General features: G+C 50.2%; 1 protein-coding gene and 1 pseudogene across 2 annotated transcripts in view; one reads left to right on the top strand and one right to left on the bottom strand.

Annotated features, from left to right (window-relative positions):
- The window catches only part of LOC149371004 (putative peptidyl-tRNA hydrolase 2), a 32,805-nt gene that overhangs the window by 11,476 nt on the left and 6,879 nt on the right, over positions 1-14,450 (top strand). The window lies entirely within an intron of this gene.
- Positions 5,389-6,192, bottom strand: LOC149371005 (uncharacterized; annotated as a pseudogene).

Genomic DNA, 14,450 nt, shown 5'->3' with positions numbered 1-14,450 from the left:
ACCCCACACACATTAGGTAGCGATCATTATATCATTACCCTTACTCTAGCAGGTCCACACTGTGCACCTAGATCATTTAAGCATCGTTTGGTGAACTGGGAAAATTACCGACAGCAACATCAAAATACCCCTGTATAGGCCACATAGAATTAGGGCCATGGGCGAGACAACTCCTTCAGGACCAAGAGACTGATACGAAAAGCTTTGATACACATGAAGTGGTTACAGTGTTAGATGCCAGAGTGGCGCACTGTTGTGACTTTGGGCATCCCACCGCTGCCACCAATGTTGTGCCATAGAGGTGGTCCCGTTGCGCTCGCCACCCGTTTCGTGACTGAGCGTTGCCAGCTCTCTTAGCGGTAGCGAAGACTCCGAGTCAGGCGTCAGTGAGACTAAGAAAGCGCTTTGTACACTATGTACAGGACATAATATAGTTCAACATCGGCACGGGGGCCGAGAGCTACACAACGCGACTGTTCTCGCACAGCGACGACCAGCGAGACACCAACGCGTCACACCATCCGACTCCACTCGTGAGCAGCACTCGACCACGGTGGGTCGGTCACTCGGTCACTCCGTCAGTTGTAGCTGCTATCCAAGCGGCAGCGGTGGCGCTTATATAGCCTCAGGAACGGTGGCCCCTCAGAACTGGCCAATCCAAAGGCAGCACTCGACGGCAGTCCGAAAGGACCAATCAGCGATCGCGCGGGCCAACCGCTTCAAATTTTGCCGCGCGCGGTGGCGTCCGGGAGAGAAGGAATCTGGCGCCTCGCTGTCTGGCACCCAGCGACGTGTCCAGGCACGTTGCTCGCCGATGCTTCTCCTTAGACACCGCTGACTTACGGCGCAGCATCGTGGCTTGTCAAGGGAGCGTTAGGGCGCGTTGCCTTGCGGCGCAGCACCAGGGCTTGTCAAAGGGACGTTCGCAGCAGAAAGTTTGCGACCTGCAGAATTGGAATCCGGGCGGGTTTCCCGGCATAACAGCACCCCCGCCATCAGATAAGGCGCCGGGAAGATGAGCTGCTTCCACGTGGCTCGGATGCCTGGCGCGCATCTTCGTCAGGCTCTTCCAAGTTCACGTCCAGGTAACTTCACGAGCACCAGGTCCCACTCGCAGGCCCGGAGCTCTGTTCTCCTCGTTGTCTCCAAGGCACCTCGACCAGCTTCGCTGAGATCGTTCCAATTCCCTTTGCTTCTCGCCACTGGTCATGGTTGGTCGTTCTGCAGACTACAAAACCGACCGGCAAAAGGCAACACCCAACACAAGCAAGTGCCCTCTGTCTCCCGTCAAACACCAGACGAAGCCATAATCCAAATTAACCTAACTAAATTGATGTCCCCATTTATTCCCGCTGCAACAAGAGGCATGCGTACGATCTGGTACACAAGGTTCAAACAACCATTTTGCAAAGTATCAACACATCAAAATAGCAGGAGCACTTAATAATCAACAATAATAATGAAAATAAGATTGGTCCCCTTGAAATCATTTGGACCGAAAACACACTACTGAGGAAGCAAATGAGGTCATTCATTTTTGCCCCTTTCTTCCTTCGAACATGATAGTTTGCTGCAAAGCGAGAGAAGGTAAGTAACGAGGAGGTCACTGAAAGAAGCGAGGCCTAGAATGCACGACTTAGAGCATCGGCGTTCGCGTTCAACCTTCCCTTCTTATAGCGGACAACCAGATTGTGCTGCTGGAGGGTCATGCTCCACCTCAGCAAACGGCCGCTTTTAGACGACATGTTACTTAACCAGGTTAGAGGGAAATGGTCCGTTTCCACAACAAACTCTGAACCGGAGACATAACAAGCCAGCTTCTGAACTGCCCACACAAGGCAGGCGCACTCTTTTTCAGAGGTGCTGTATGCCTCTTCCCTACAGCTTAGTTTGCGACTCAAATACAAAATTGGTCGTTCATGACCACTAGCATCTTCTTGGCATAGCACCGCTCCCATTCCGCGATCGCTCGCGTAACATTCAAAGATGAAACCTTTCGGAAAGTCTGGTGCTGTTAGAACCGGCTTATGGCTCGAGGCTTGTTTCAGCATTTGGAACGCATTCTCTTTCTTCGAGTCTCACGTCACCTTAGCGGGCTCCGATTGCAATGCTAACCCTCCGAAACCATGAATCACTCTGCCCATCAGGCTAGAGAAACAATAGGGCCAGTTTCTAAGTCCGAAGCTCAAATTTTGGTTTGCCTCCATCTTTCCTTTTACAGCTGAGTGAATGACCAAAAAACAAACACTAAATACAAGAAAGATTATTCTTTGGAATCGACAAACTTCAGCCGCGCCCTGCGCGGTCGCGGCCGGACGGCCGCTCGACCAGCCTGCCCTTCACAGAACCTGTGGGATTGATTAGTCACGCCTCTCCGCGACATGCATCCAAAGCCTAGGCAGCGCTTGGAAGGCCGAAAGCGAGAGGGGCGCTTCCTCATTTCTCGATCCCAGTCATGTCGTTTCCCTTTCTGACTAGCGCGTGCACTGTGGCGCTCTTTTGTGTGGCGACCGCGCACCCTTCTCTGGAGTCCATCACGCCCGTCCCGAATCCTAGGAATTCTTCTGCGGTTCTTCCACAGCGGCGTAGTACGCTTTAGACCAGGCTGCGCCTGGTGAGTCGGCTTTCCTTTTACGCGACGCCTACGAACTCTTGGGCTCCAAGGTGACAATTTCGGGCTCTTACGCACATTGCCGGCCCTCGATCGTACAAGCTTCTTCCGCACTTTTCCCTTTTTAGCACAACCATTCAAATTGGTTTTTCTTCTACGCCGCCGCTTTTTGGGAACTGCCCTAGCGGATCTGTTGTGCGATTCTCCGGTTATTTTGGTGCCCTCATCCTTCAAGCTACCAGCCTTCGTCTGACCAGCAAAATCTGGTCTTAAAGAATTCATGCACTCGTCCCGAGCAAGACTTTGCTCGTGCAGCCACAAAACCTGCGCTTTTCTAGCAGTGCCAGGCGACGGTTCACCTGACGAACCGTTCGGTGCTATTTCCTTTGAGCACAATAGCTCGTTTTCCGGCAGTCTATCACAAGACGCTGGAGTTTGACATTCACTGAGCTGATCTTTGTCTCGATGCAGCGCTGAGCGGCATTCCTCGCCTACGATCGAACTCTCAGTTGGCGCTATCGGTGCGCCACTACCCGTCGCGAACTCAGAGCGACCTGTCTCAATTTCCGCAGAGAACAGCTGCTCGCTCTCCTGTGGCCTACATCTTGGCGCTACGCCTTCATCTTTCAGGATCGCAGCGGTAATCTCTGTAGCATAGCACTTTACAGCTAACGCTGCGCTCTGGCTTGGCACTTCAGCGTCACCGTCATGTGACTCACAGCCACGCCCTGGGCCGCAGATTAGAGCCTCAATGTGATTACCCTTGCACACGTGCTCAACTTTCTCGAGGTATCTATCCACATCCTCGCCGACGACCATGGGCGGCAGTTGGTCGCTTATTCTTGGACCGTTAGAGGGAACTGTCGTAGAAGCAAGAATAGGCGCTGGCGAGGTTTCGAGGAGCTCCAGCTCCATCATTCTTAACTCGTGATCTCTAAGCGCCTGGCGCTCCCGCCTCTCCTCCTCGCGACGTTCCTTCTCCCTCTTTTCCTCCCGCTCACGCCGTTCAATGACATCAGCCCAGGCCTCTTCGGCTTCCTCAGCCGTCACGTCCTCGGTTCTCATGACCGCAAGGATCGCATTCTTTCTTTTTGCTGGGCCCAAATCAATGCCCAACTCCTCACAAATTTGGAGAAGTTCTCTGACCTTGTAACCCTCCATCGTTCACAATGGCCTCTTGCTGTTTGCCCTTTTAGAAAATACTTGCCGTACACAACTATATAGCTACTAGTTAGACACGCGCAAGCATTTCTCACACTGCCTTGTTAACCCCTTCAGCATCCCTTGGTTTTCAAAACACTCTTACTAGGCTTGAAACACACAAGGTTAACACAATGCTACACCAAAGCTTTCTCTGAGCTACTATAACCTGTGTCGGAGAAAGTCTGGCGTTTGAGGAAAACTTCAGGCACTCACCGCGCCGAGGTAGCTGATGTCGGTCGATCCCATAGCTGCCATCCAATGTTGTGACTTTGGGCATCCCACCGCTGCCACCAATGTTGTGCCATAGAGGTGGTCCCGTTGCGCTCGCCACCCGTTTCGTGACTGAGCGTTGCCAGCTCTCTTAGCGGTAGCGAAGACTCCGAGTCAGGCGTCGGTGAGACTAAGAAAACGCTTTATACACTATGTACAGGACATAATATAGTTCAACATCGGCACGGGGGCCGAGAGCTACACAACGCGACTGTTCTCGCACAGCGACGACCAGCGAGACACCAACGCGTCACACCATCCGACTCCACTCGTGAGCAGCACTCGACCACGGTGGGTCGGTCACTCGGTCACTCCGTCAGTTGTAGCTGCTATCCAAGCGGCAGCGGTGGCGCTTATATAGCCTCAGGAACGGTGGCCCCTCAGAACTGGCCAATCCAAAGGCAGCACTCGACGGCAGTCCGAAAGGACCAATCAGCGATCGCGCGGGCCAACCGCTTCAAATTTTGCCGCGCGCGGTGGCGTCCGGGAGAGAAGGAATCTGGCGCCTCGCTGTCTGGCACCCAGCGACGTGTCCAGGCACGTTGCTCGCCGATGCTTCTCCTTAGACACCGCTGACTTACGGCGCAGCATCGTGGCTTGACAAGGGAGCGTTAGGGCGCGTTGCCTTGCGGCGCAGCACCAGGGCTTGTCAAAGGGACGTTCGCAGCAGAAAGTTTGCGACCTGCAGAATTGGAATCCGGGCGGGTTTCCCGGCATAACAGCACTTACTTGAAGCCCACTGCTGCCTCTTTCTGCAAAGAGGAAGACCAGCGATTCTTCGGACACCTTTAAATGGCTTGGATGTTGGAGGATAAACATGCACCCAACAGGAATGCCTCGCCTTTGAGGTATGCTCTGAAATAAATAAACAAACACAACGTCAGTTTGCTTTCCATGGAGGGCCTCTCGCGCTGCCTCGCTCTTGTGAATCTGCACCTGGTCGAGGATCAGCAACCACCTCCATCATCTTGGTTGAAACCCTTCTCACCCATTCGAGGAAGACTGGCATAGTCATCCACCCTTTCTTTGAACAGGCGACTCGCCCATTTTCTGAAAGGAGCCGAGATTTGGTTTTATTTCAGACTCCGCCGAAGCTAACTACACCAACAGAACAAGCGGCCACCAGTATGCAGTACATACACGCTTGCAGCGCTTTAGTCTAGAAGGTCACCACTACAGGCAAAGACGTTTGAAATAGCAGTCTTAAGCGGCGCTACTATACCTGCCTTATTTATTCAGTTAACTTCTGCAAAAAGTGCTTACAGCACCTTGCACCTTTTTAAGGTGAAATTTGTTCTTATCAGTCAAAGCAGAACTAGCATAGCGAGTGTGTGAAAATTTAACTCCTGAAAGTTGAAGTTCAAATGGGCCCTTGGGGGAATCCAGCCCGCAGGTTCCTTGAGCACAAGAGCAAGCAGTTTGATGCCTGCAGCCATTGCACAGAGGGCTACCATCAGTCCACTACAAGCGCAGCCTGCGTTGACTATGAGAATACCGGATTCATTGGCAGCATTATTTGCTCGCTTGGCTGAGCAGTCCATGTGTATCACGGCTTGGCCCATGTTGAATTTTTTTCCGCTCACAGCCGCACAGCTGGCTTTTCACCGGGCCAGGTAATGGTTTTAAGCTTCGAAGTTGGTGAGGTTCATTTGGACCGTCAGCTTATGTGCATGTTCCTGAAGGAGGTGGCTGCTTACCATTCCGCCCCACTGCCCACTCAGAATCCAAGGAGTCCATGAACACCCAAGGAGTCCATGAACACCCAAGGAGTCCATGAACACCCAAGGAGTCCATGAACACCCAAGGAGTCCATGAACACCCAAGGAGTCCATGAACACCCAAGGAGTCCATGAACATCCAAGGAGTCCATGAGCACCCAAGGAGTCCATGAGCACTTTTTCAAGCTTTTCGCTGAAAACCAGCTGTCCATTCTTCATGGCTGTCTTGAATTTACTTTTGCCGTACTGTTGTAGAAGGGACTGGTTGTCGTTCTATTTGCGAACAAGTTTTCTTTCCATCAGGAAATGTCTTGCAGTTTTGTTGACAGCTCTGTTCTTATGCCACTGAACAACTTCCACCTTCCTCTGAATAGTGTAGCAATTTCTCATGGTCAATGCTGGAAGTGAGCGCAGTTGAACACTTGTGGGGCAGGCAGAGGAATGATTGTCTACTGATTGTTAGTGCGCTGCTTGCAACTCTCGATTTTTGGTACCCGGATGTCAACTTCGGCCTTATCTTTCCCTTTTTCTCCGCTATTGGGTTCTTCTCATACAGTACTACCCCTCCTTCCTCATCCAGACTCTCACCAGTTGGGGCATTGTCTCGGAACTTCACGGTAAAGGGTTTGTGTCCGGCTTTTGATATATTATTGAAAGTTTTATAAAGGGCACTCTAGCCCAGACACGGATGAAACGGGGCCATTGTGTTGACTGAGAAAAAAAGATTACTCAGCGCTTAGTTACTTTACTTATTTTTGGTGTTTGATGTCTCCTGTAGTTGCATCTCTCTTCTGAGAGAGAACTTAAAAACAATACTACTGCTCTTTTTTTTTTTTAACTGTCTGCTCAGAACATCTCTGAAATGAAAGAATCCCTGCGCTGTAATTTCTCTACAGAGTTCTTTGTTGGCGCTTAACGAGAGGAGGAAGCTTAACTTTCATTTTTGCTCGATTCTAATGCACACCTTTTTGCCAGAAAAAATCGCCTATAAAATGACGTGCATTAGAATCAAGTACAAAAATTAAACTGTGGCACCAACACCCTATTGTCATCAGCATCACAAAAATGGTGGTGTGATACTTTTTGCGCATCTATATTATTGGTATCGCCTACTGCAGTCTTGAATACGTAGAGGCATTGGGGGCGTCTGAAATGTCCCTTCAGCAGGGTGCCGACCGGGACTTGAGCCATTATGGAAACGTTGGTTACAAGATGCGTCGATTGAACTCGACGCCAGGTTTTAAAACAAAGGCAGCCTTGCGTACAGGGGTTATCTAAGCGCAGACGGGCAGCCCCGCACTGCCACCTATGCGCAACTGCCACCGACGCTCCCGTCCAGGGCACATAAGCGTATTGATGCTGTTCCAAGTTTGCCGCACGTGCTACTGCCCCTGGAGCTCCTGTCGAAAGATGGTAAATGCGTCGTCATGTCATCAGAGCGCACCATCTTGCTGCACTCCCGACGCTGACGAAGGCTCAAATGAACGAGCTAAGAAAAAAAACTAACGCATTAAAATGCACACAGCAGACAATAGAGTTGATATGCTCTGCACACACGTGCACTGCACTAGCTTCGTCATTGCATCCTTACAAGTTTGTCGCGGATCGGAGGTGCCAAGTCTGATTCATAGCACGACTCCAAGGGCTGCAATCTCACTTTAGATGATGGTGGATTGTATCATCGACTTTTTGCCACAATATGCTAGGTGCAAGGTCTTGCTATTGGACATGGCGTTATTCACTTGCTGAAGGTGTCCTATATGCGGCGTGTCATCCAGTGCATGCTGATAGCTATTGGCTAACCAGGTGCCGATGTGCCAGTTCGGATCTCTTCATTTATGAGAAGAGAAGGAGTTTGTGTGCATTGTTTTCATCTTGAATATAGATGTGCACCATGAATTGCTTCTGCAATGCGGTAATCATCTCTTGTGTCTGGCTTTGTACATTTGGGTGGGGTATGGGAAGTCAACTTACTACAAACTTCAAATACAATAAATGCAGTCCACGTGGTTGTTGTGGTCATTATGAGTGGGCTCGAAGGTAGCGTTTTTCACCTGACTTGATAGCTACTTTATAGCTTTATTGTCTGCTGCACTGTGAGGGTGGTTTGCGGCCTGTCAAAAAACATTTCTAATGAACTCATTAACTGCGAGTGTGATCCATGCGGTGTAGTGAGCAGATGGGTCTTGCTGTACAGTGGAAGTGCTGCATTGGCTTCAGTAGGGCACTTTTTACTGGCTTCATGTCTATATTTTCAAATTACCGTATAAATGCATGTAAGGGTTGCACTTTTTTCCCAGATTCGAGGGCCAGTTTTCGGGCTGTGACCCATACATGCGATGTGCAAAAAAAAAAAATTTTTGAAGTAAAATTACACCAATCGGGGAATGAGCGCCATTTATTCTATGTTCAGCCGTTACTTGTTAAGTCTTCAGACTCCGAGCTGGTGGTGTGCTCTGGTGCATGCTCATCCTAGAAGAAGTCGCGCAGCATGTCCGTTGACAAAGCGTAGCCACTGTTCCGCACTTCCATCGCAGAGAAGAGCAGGTCTTCTTCCAGTTCAGGCAACTCGCATGGCTTCCCTCGGAAAGCACTTTTTGCAGCTTGTGTTCCTCAATGCATCCTTTTGGTTGCACTATCGTTGGACGCTCTTCTCAGCCACATCGAATTTCCTGCCCACCTCACGGTTGCCGTGTTCGAGAACTTACTCCCAGCCGTGTAGTTAAGGTGCTTGCCCACCTTACTAAAATTGCAACGCTCGGCGGCAGCACACGAAAGCCGCAACTCGGTGAACCAACACACTACCACAACTCCCGAGCCTTTGACAGCCACAAGAAGCTGAAGCTGGTGATGCTGATGCCGATATGAATAGTGGGAGCTCGTGGCGAAGGAAAAAAAGTGACGATGATGATGATGATCTGCGGCCTCGGGTGCCGTCCGTGGTGGCACCTGGACACACGTGTGTGGCCTTCGTGATCAAGCGCTGTGGCTTGCAGCCAAAGCTGATTGCGGAGGCCACAGTGCATGCATTTCAGGAAGAATTCCCGCATGGGTTGTGGAAAGCTTGTGTGCGGCCCTTACACGGATGCTTTTTTCTAAAAAATATTTCCTTCAGAAAAACAGAGAGCGGCCTTTACATGCGTTTATAAGGTACTTTTACAAACTTGACAACGATGTCTCTGAATGCTAGGAGAAAAAACGAGGAAGAAGTGGCGGATGTTAGTTTTTCGTGGGCTAGTGTCTTCCATCTAGCGGCTGCCAGTCTTTGTGTGCCTGTGTGTGCCTGCGTGTTTAATTGTAACGTTATGGACGTTACAGTTTGGTGGAAGTTGTGGATTCGACCCCCCAGCGTCCTCAACAATACCGCCACATTCCCCGGAGCCTCGCCGCAGCCGCCGCATCGCCGGACTTCCGCCACTGCCCGTCACCATGCAGCACGGGGATGAGCATCACTCAGCACTTCAGGACCCTTTAAGCCCGACGGCTGAACGGCGTGCGTCGACTCCCAGCAGACCTTCTCAGCCATACCAGGAGCCACAGCCCTTCGCTAGCGCAGCAGGCGAGAATTTTGACGACTGGGTTCCTTTCTACCATTGGGTGAGCTGATACAACCGGTGGGACTCTGCCACTCAACTCGCCAACATTTTCTTTTCTTCTTAACGTCACCCTGATCTGATGTGAAAATCACGAAGATTCGCTGACCAAATGGGAGCGCTGTGTCATCAAACAAACAGTTTTTCGGAAACTCCGTCTGGCGCAAGGAGTGCGCCGAGCAAACGCTCGCTCAAGGAGCCCTGCTACCCATTGAAACGTGCACTACTTCCATCGAGGAAGACCTGAAACTGTGCAAGACCATCAACTCCTGCACGTCCTAGGGTCAGTCATCTTTTGAAGGGGATTGCAGATGATGTCTACAATTTGCGCATTGCCAAAGATCTGGTGACCATTTCCGACCTCATGTGTCACATTCACACGTTTGAAGCCCTGTGCAGGGTAGCCAACCGGAATCCTTTCTGGTTAACATCCCTGCCTTTCCCTCTCTCTGTATCTATCTTGAAGCCCTGAGGACGCGCTGCATAACACCGAAGTTTGGGCAGCTGGTGAATGTAACTGTAGTCAGCGTTGACAGTATCCTTTGCTTGACTGTCTGGCAGATTGTACGTGAAGAATTACAACTGATCCCCACACCTGGCATGTGTCACCCATGATGTCCTCTGACCCCTATATTTTGCAAAGGGCTGCCTCCATACTGCCTTCACTGCCCGGGCTGCCCTCCATCAATGCAGCCGGCGTCACTGCTCACACCGACTGCCCGCGATCGTGTTTCAACGGCTGTCTTTCTTCGCTATGTTCCGATCCTTGTTACAATGCTTCCTCGCGACCCCTCGCTCTTCCAGACCACCACCTCAGCTGGCTGATCAACGCGATCATGCATACAGCTATTCTACGCCTCCTGACATCTCTGAACCATTTCAGGACCAGCATTTTCTTCGCCCCACACCCGTTTCCTACCGGTGTGGCGTCCCAAGCCATATTTGACGATGATGCTGCAGTCGCCCATCGTCACAGTATGGACTACCCATGAATTCTGCCGCACCCCGTGATTGCCACTTCAAAATCCCTTGGCACTGGCCGCCTCGTTCGCGCGACCATTTCCGGTCTGACAGAATCTGACACCACTCCCCACCTCCGACCGAAGATCTGCCTCACTGCCCGTCTCTCATGTGTGGCGTTCACTGTCACCACGATGCCACTCGGTGTCGCCACTGTTGGAAAACTTGTCATTGCGGCCGATGGAGGTGAGGTCGCCAGACACCATTCACTACTCACAGATATCCCTCCTTCTGTTATGCTGAAAAACAAGATTCTTGTGTTTATAGATGCTGTTTTAACTGCGGTCTTAGTTGCCACTGGTGCCACTATTTCAGTTCTGCGTTTATCTTTTAAGAATCTGTTAGGACACAAAGTGCATTCTTTTTTTACCATGGACCCCCACGAATTGTGATATGTGACAGGGGCCACCACTTAACCGCTGACGTCATCGACATTCGACCATTTACCATCCTCAGACGGATGGGTTAAAGGGGTGGAGACACCAAATTTGTGGTTCGCGCGTTCTTAGTTTCAAACGTTTCTTATGGCTCCAGGAAGCATGATACACACTCAAAGATTCATATATTCACAATGAATAATTTATTATAGCATTTTTAGGTGAATGATTTTCGGTTTCGGTTTCGGAACGCCGAGTTGTACAGTGACGTCACAGAGGGGGAAGATCAACTGCTTCGCTTGGTCACGTGGGCCCACAAAAAGTTGTGACGCACCTACTGCTGCATCGTCTGCTTTCTCACACACGTGCTGACCAGCGCATGAAAACAAACAACTGCATATCTAGTCCCAGCAGCTCGGATTCTGACAGATCTGATTCCAATGAGTGAGGACATCGACTTTTTTTTGTTCGCACGCTAATATCGCCTTCGCGGGTTCGCGTGAGGATGCGAAACACTTTGCAAAATGCCAGTAAGCATCGCTGCGCCGCTCTACCCAAGCTGCGCACACAACCGGTGTCACACTTCGCTACCGTGCAGCAGTACCTGAGCGCTGCTTGGGATGGTGTACAAATACCACAAGAAAAGACAAGATCGCCTTGTTATCAGAACTGCCAGCTATACTCGAGCAGCGACAAAGCATGTCTGCTTATGTTGGGAGCTTTCAGCAACGGCAGCGCTCGCGGGCGCTCCGGGCGACGAGCTCTGCTGCTGCCTGGCTGCCGTGGTCGTCGCTAGGCCTATAGCCTGTATAGCAAGCGGCCGGCGCTTCGGAAGTCGCCTGCGCTATAATGAAAGGCCTACTTTTCACAAATAGCTGTAGTGTTAACAGAATCATCTCACAATAAAATAATAGTATGGTCAATCTCATCGACGCCTTCGGCAGCGGAGCTAGCGGGCGCCAGGCGAGCCGGACCCCAACTTCGCGCCAGCGGCAGCTGCTAGGCGCGGTTGTTGCAAGAAATTTGCTCATATCGCAGTTGTTACCTCTACCAGCAGCTCAGTATTGGTCAGCGATCCTCAAAAATGACACTTTTTTCACATTTCTTGTCCCATGGTTTATTATTTACGTCAAGAACACTCTTTAGCTCGCTTTTATGAAGTCGGCAGACGGTATATCCAGGCTGACCGACCGGCCGGCAGACTCGGCGTACTTCACGTCCGCACAAGAAAATACAAAACAGCCATGCTACCAGAAAGGATGCTTTCTAGATTCGAGATACGACAGCATGACTGTGCTAAAAGGGGATCTTTCGGCAACGACACTGCCTGCGGCAACGCCGGCCGACGACCTGCGCGCTGGTCCCAGACTGCCCTAGTCGTCGCTAGGCCTAGCTGCTTTCGCATAGACTCCGCAGCTGAGGGCGCTTCGGGACTGGCCAGCGCTCAGAAACGTGCTCCGCTCGGCACCCCTTTACTGTGAACTCGTCCCATAATAAAATATATATTCGATTTCTACGACGTCTTCAGCAACAGAGCTAGCAGACGGCAGGCGAACCGCACCAGGTAGCAGCAGCACAAAACCGGCTATGGGATGAAATTTGCATGCATATCGCAGTCATCACTTCTACCAGGAACTCGGTATTTGCCAACGATCGTCAGAAACGATGCATTTTTGATATTCATATATCTCAGGGTTTGCTGTGAACGTGAACAAACAATACTATCGCGTTCTTCAGATGCCGGCGTTCGGCACGAAGACTGGCGCAGGCCGCCCGGCTCCAAGGAGTGCGCCCTATGTCATCATGACGCTGCCGCTCTCCGCGCTCGCATTGGCTGCCGCTTCTCGTCGTTGTTGTTGCCGCGAGCGGCCCGCCGTTGACATCTAGCAGGCCGGACGCAGGCAACGAGCTTCAATCGGACGTTGCAACGCTGTTCGCAACGGCACGCCACAAACCGAGCGAGCGGCGGTTAGCAGCAAACGCGGCTCGCTGGCGCGGCGACTGCGCTCACGCGGCTGTGCCCCGCTCATCTTACGTCACTGTATTTTGGTATGACGTCACTAAAACTTTCATTTTTCTACACCCCTTGTGACGTGATGGTTGATGGCGCTAGCGATGGGTCTAGATCGTGAGAGTGAGCATTTAGGTAATCTTTGGAACCGAATTAAAATATCTTTTAAACGTTTGTTGCGTCGAACACTTGGCTGTGAGTGTCCTTGCATACATAGGAATCCCATAGTAGGCTTTTTATAGCTTCAAAATTTGGTGTCTCCACCCCTTTAACAGAGCGCACCAGCAGAACACTCACCAATATGCTTTCTGTGTACATCGCTTTGAATCACAAGAACTGGGACTCTGTTTTACCGTTCATCACATATGCTTTCAACACTGCCAGACATCAAACAACAGGCTACACTCTGTTCTTCCTTTGTTATGTGCATTCCTCTCAGCACACTCTTAATTTTATCCTGCCTTTCTTCCCCGTTGATCATCCGTGCTTAGCGTATATTTTCTGCCTGGCTTGCCCGTCTGAGGACTCTCACATCCCAAGACAGCTGAAAAGCTCGCTATGATGGCCACCTTCGCCATATCACCTACCTTCCTAGCGAATTCGTCTGGCATTGGCGACCAGTCAGAAAGCATGGGTTGCACCAGAAAATGCTGGCACACTATACTGGTTCTTATGTCACTGTGGACCAACTTGGTGACATGAACTACCTACCGCATTGCACGCCTTACCGCCAGTGGTCGACGTTCCGCACAAACGGAAGTCACCCACATTTACCAGTTGATGCCCTGCGATTCTCATGACAATGCCTGACTCGCCCAGATGGCTTCAGCTGCAGGGTAGGGAAGCGTTACAGATGTGATGACGACGACTCTGGACGCTAGGAGTAAAAATGAAGTAGCAGCTCATGTTGGTTTTTCGTGGGGTTGCGTTTTCCAGCTAGCAGCTGCCGGTCTGTGTGTGTCTGTGTGTCTAATTGTATCGTTATGGATGTTACAATATGTTTATTAAGTTAGAGAGTATGATTAAAAGAAACTTTCGTACTTGGCTGGACTTGAAAAACTATAGGAATTGCTTGTAAAATCAGTTGGCCAAGCCTATGGATGTGACTTGCACGGACAAGGTTAGCCACCTGGTTGACATTGAGCACTATATTTTGTTTAATTTATTGGGTATTAGAGGGCTTATACGGAACTCTGAAACTTTACTGGAATGCTCACAAAGACCTCCAGTACATAATTAGTGCATTAGATGTCACCAAAAAAAATTTTTGGGATCCCTTTATGTGGAATGTACACATTGCTGAATTCTCGAGAGCACTTGTTTGCTCTAGAGATGGCAAAGTTAATGTTTCATTTATTTATTTATACTGACAGTCCAAGCTGAGACAGGATTTGCAGTTTTTGAAACTTTGAAGCTTATATATACTTAGAATAGAAAACATTTAAGGTCTTTGTAATTAGCAGCATTTGGCGCGTCAGTCAAAACACATAATACAACAAACTGTTCTATCAACAGTGAGATTTTTAAAATCTCACTGTTATTAAGATTCAGTTATAGTCGCAGCACTTTCCTTTCGGGTGACCCAGCCATTCCATAGCCACTCAACTCTAGATGTACTGACTCCAATACGCAATACATTCTTACTGT

This window comes from Amblyomma mixtum, chromosome 1 (assembly GCF_055824585.1).
Source record: "Amblyomma mixtum isolate Tamu chromosome 1, ASM5582458v1, whole genome shotgun sequence".
Lineage (NCBI taxonomy): Eukaryota > Metazoa > Arthropoda > Arachnida > Ixodida > Ixodidae > Amblyomma > Amblyomma mixtum.
This window is presented reverse-complemented; position numbering and strand designations above follow the sequence as displayed.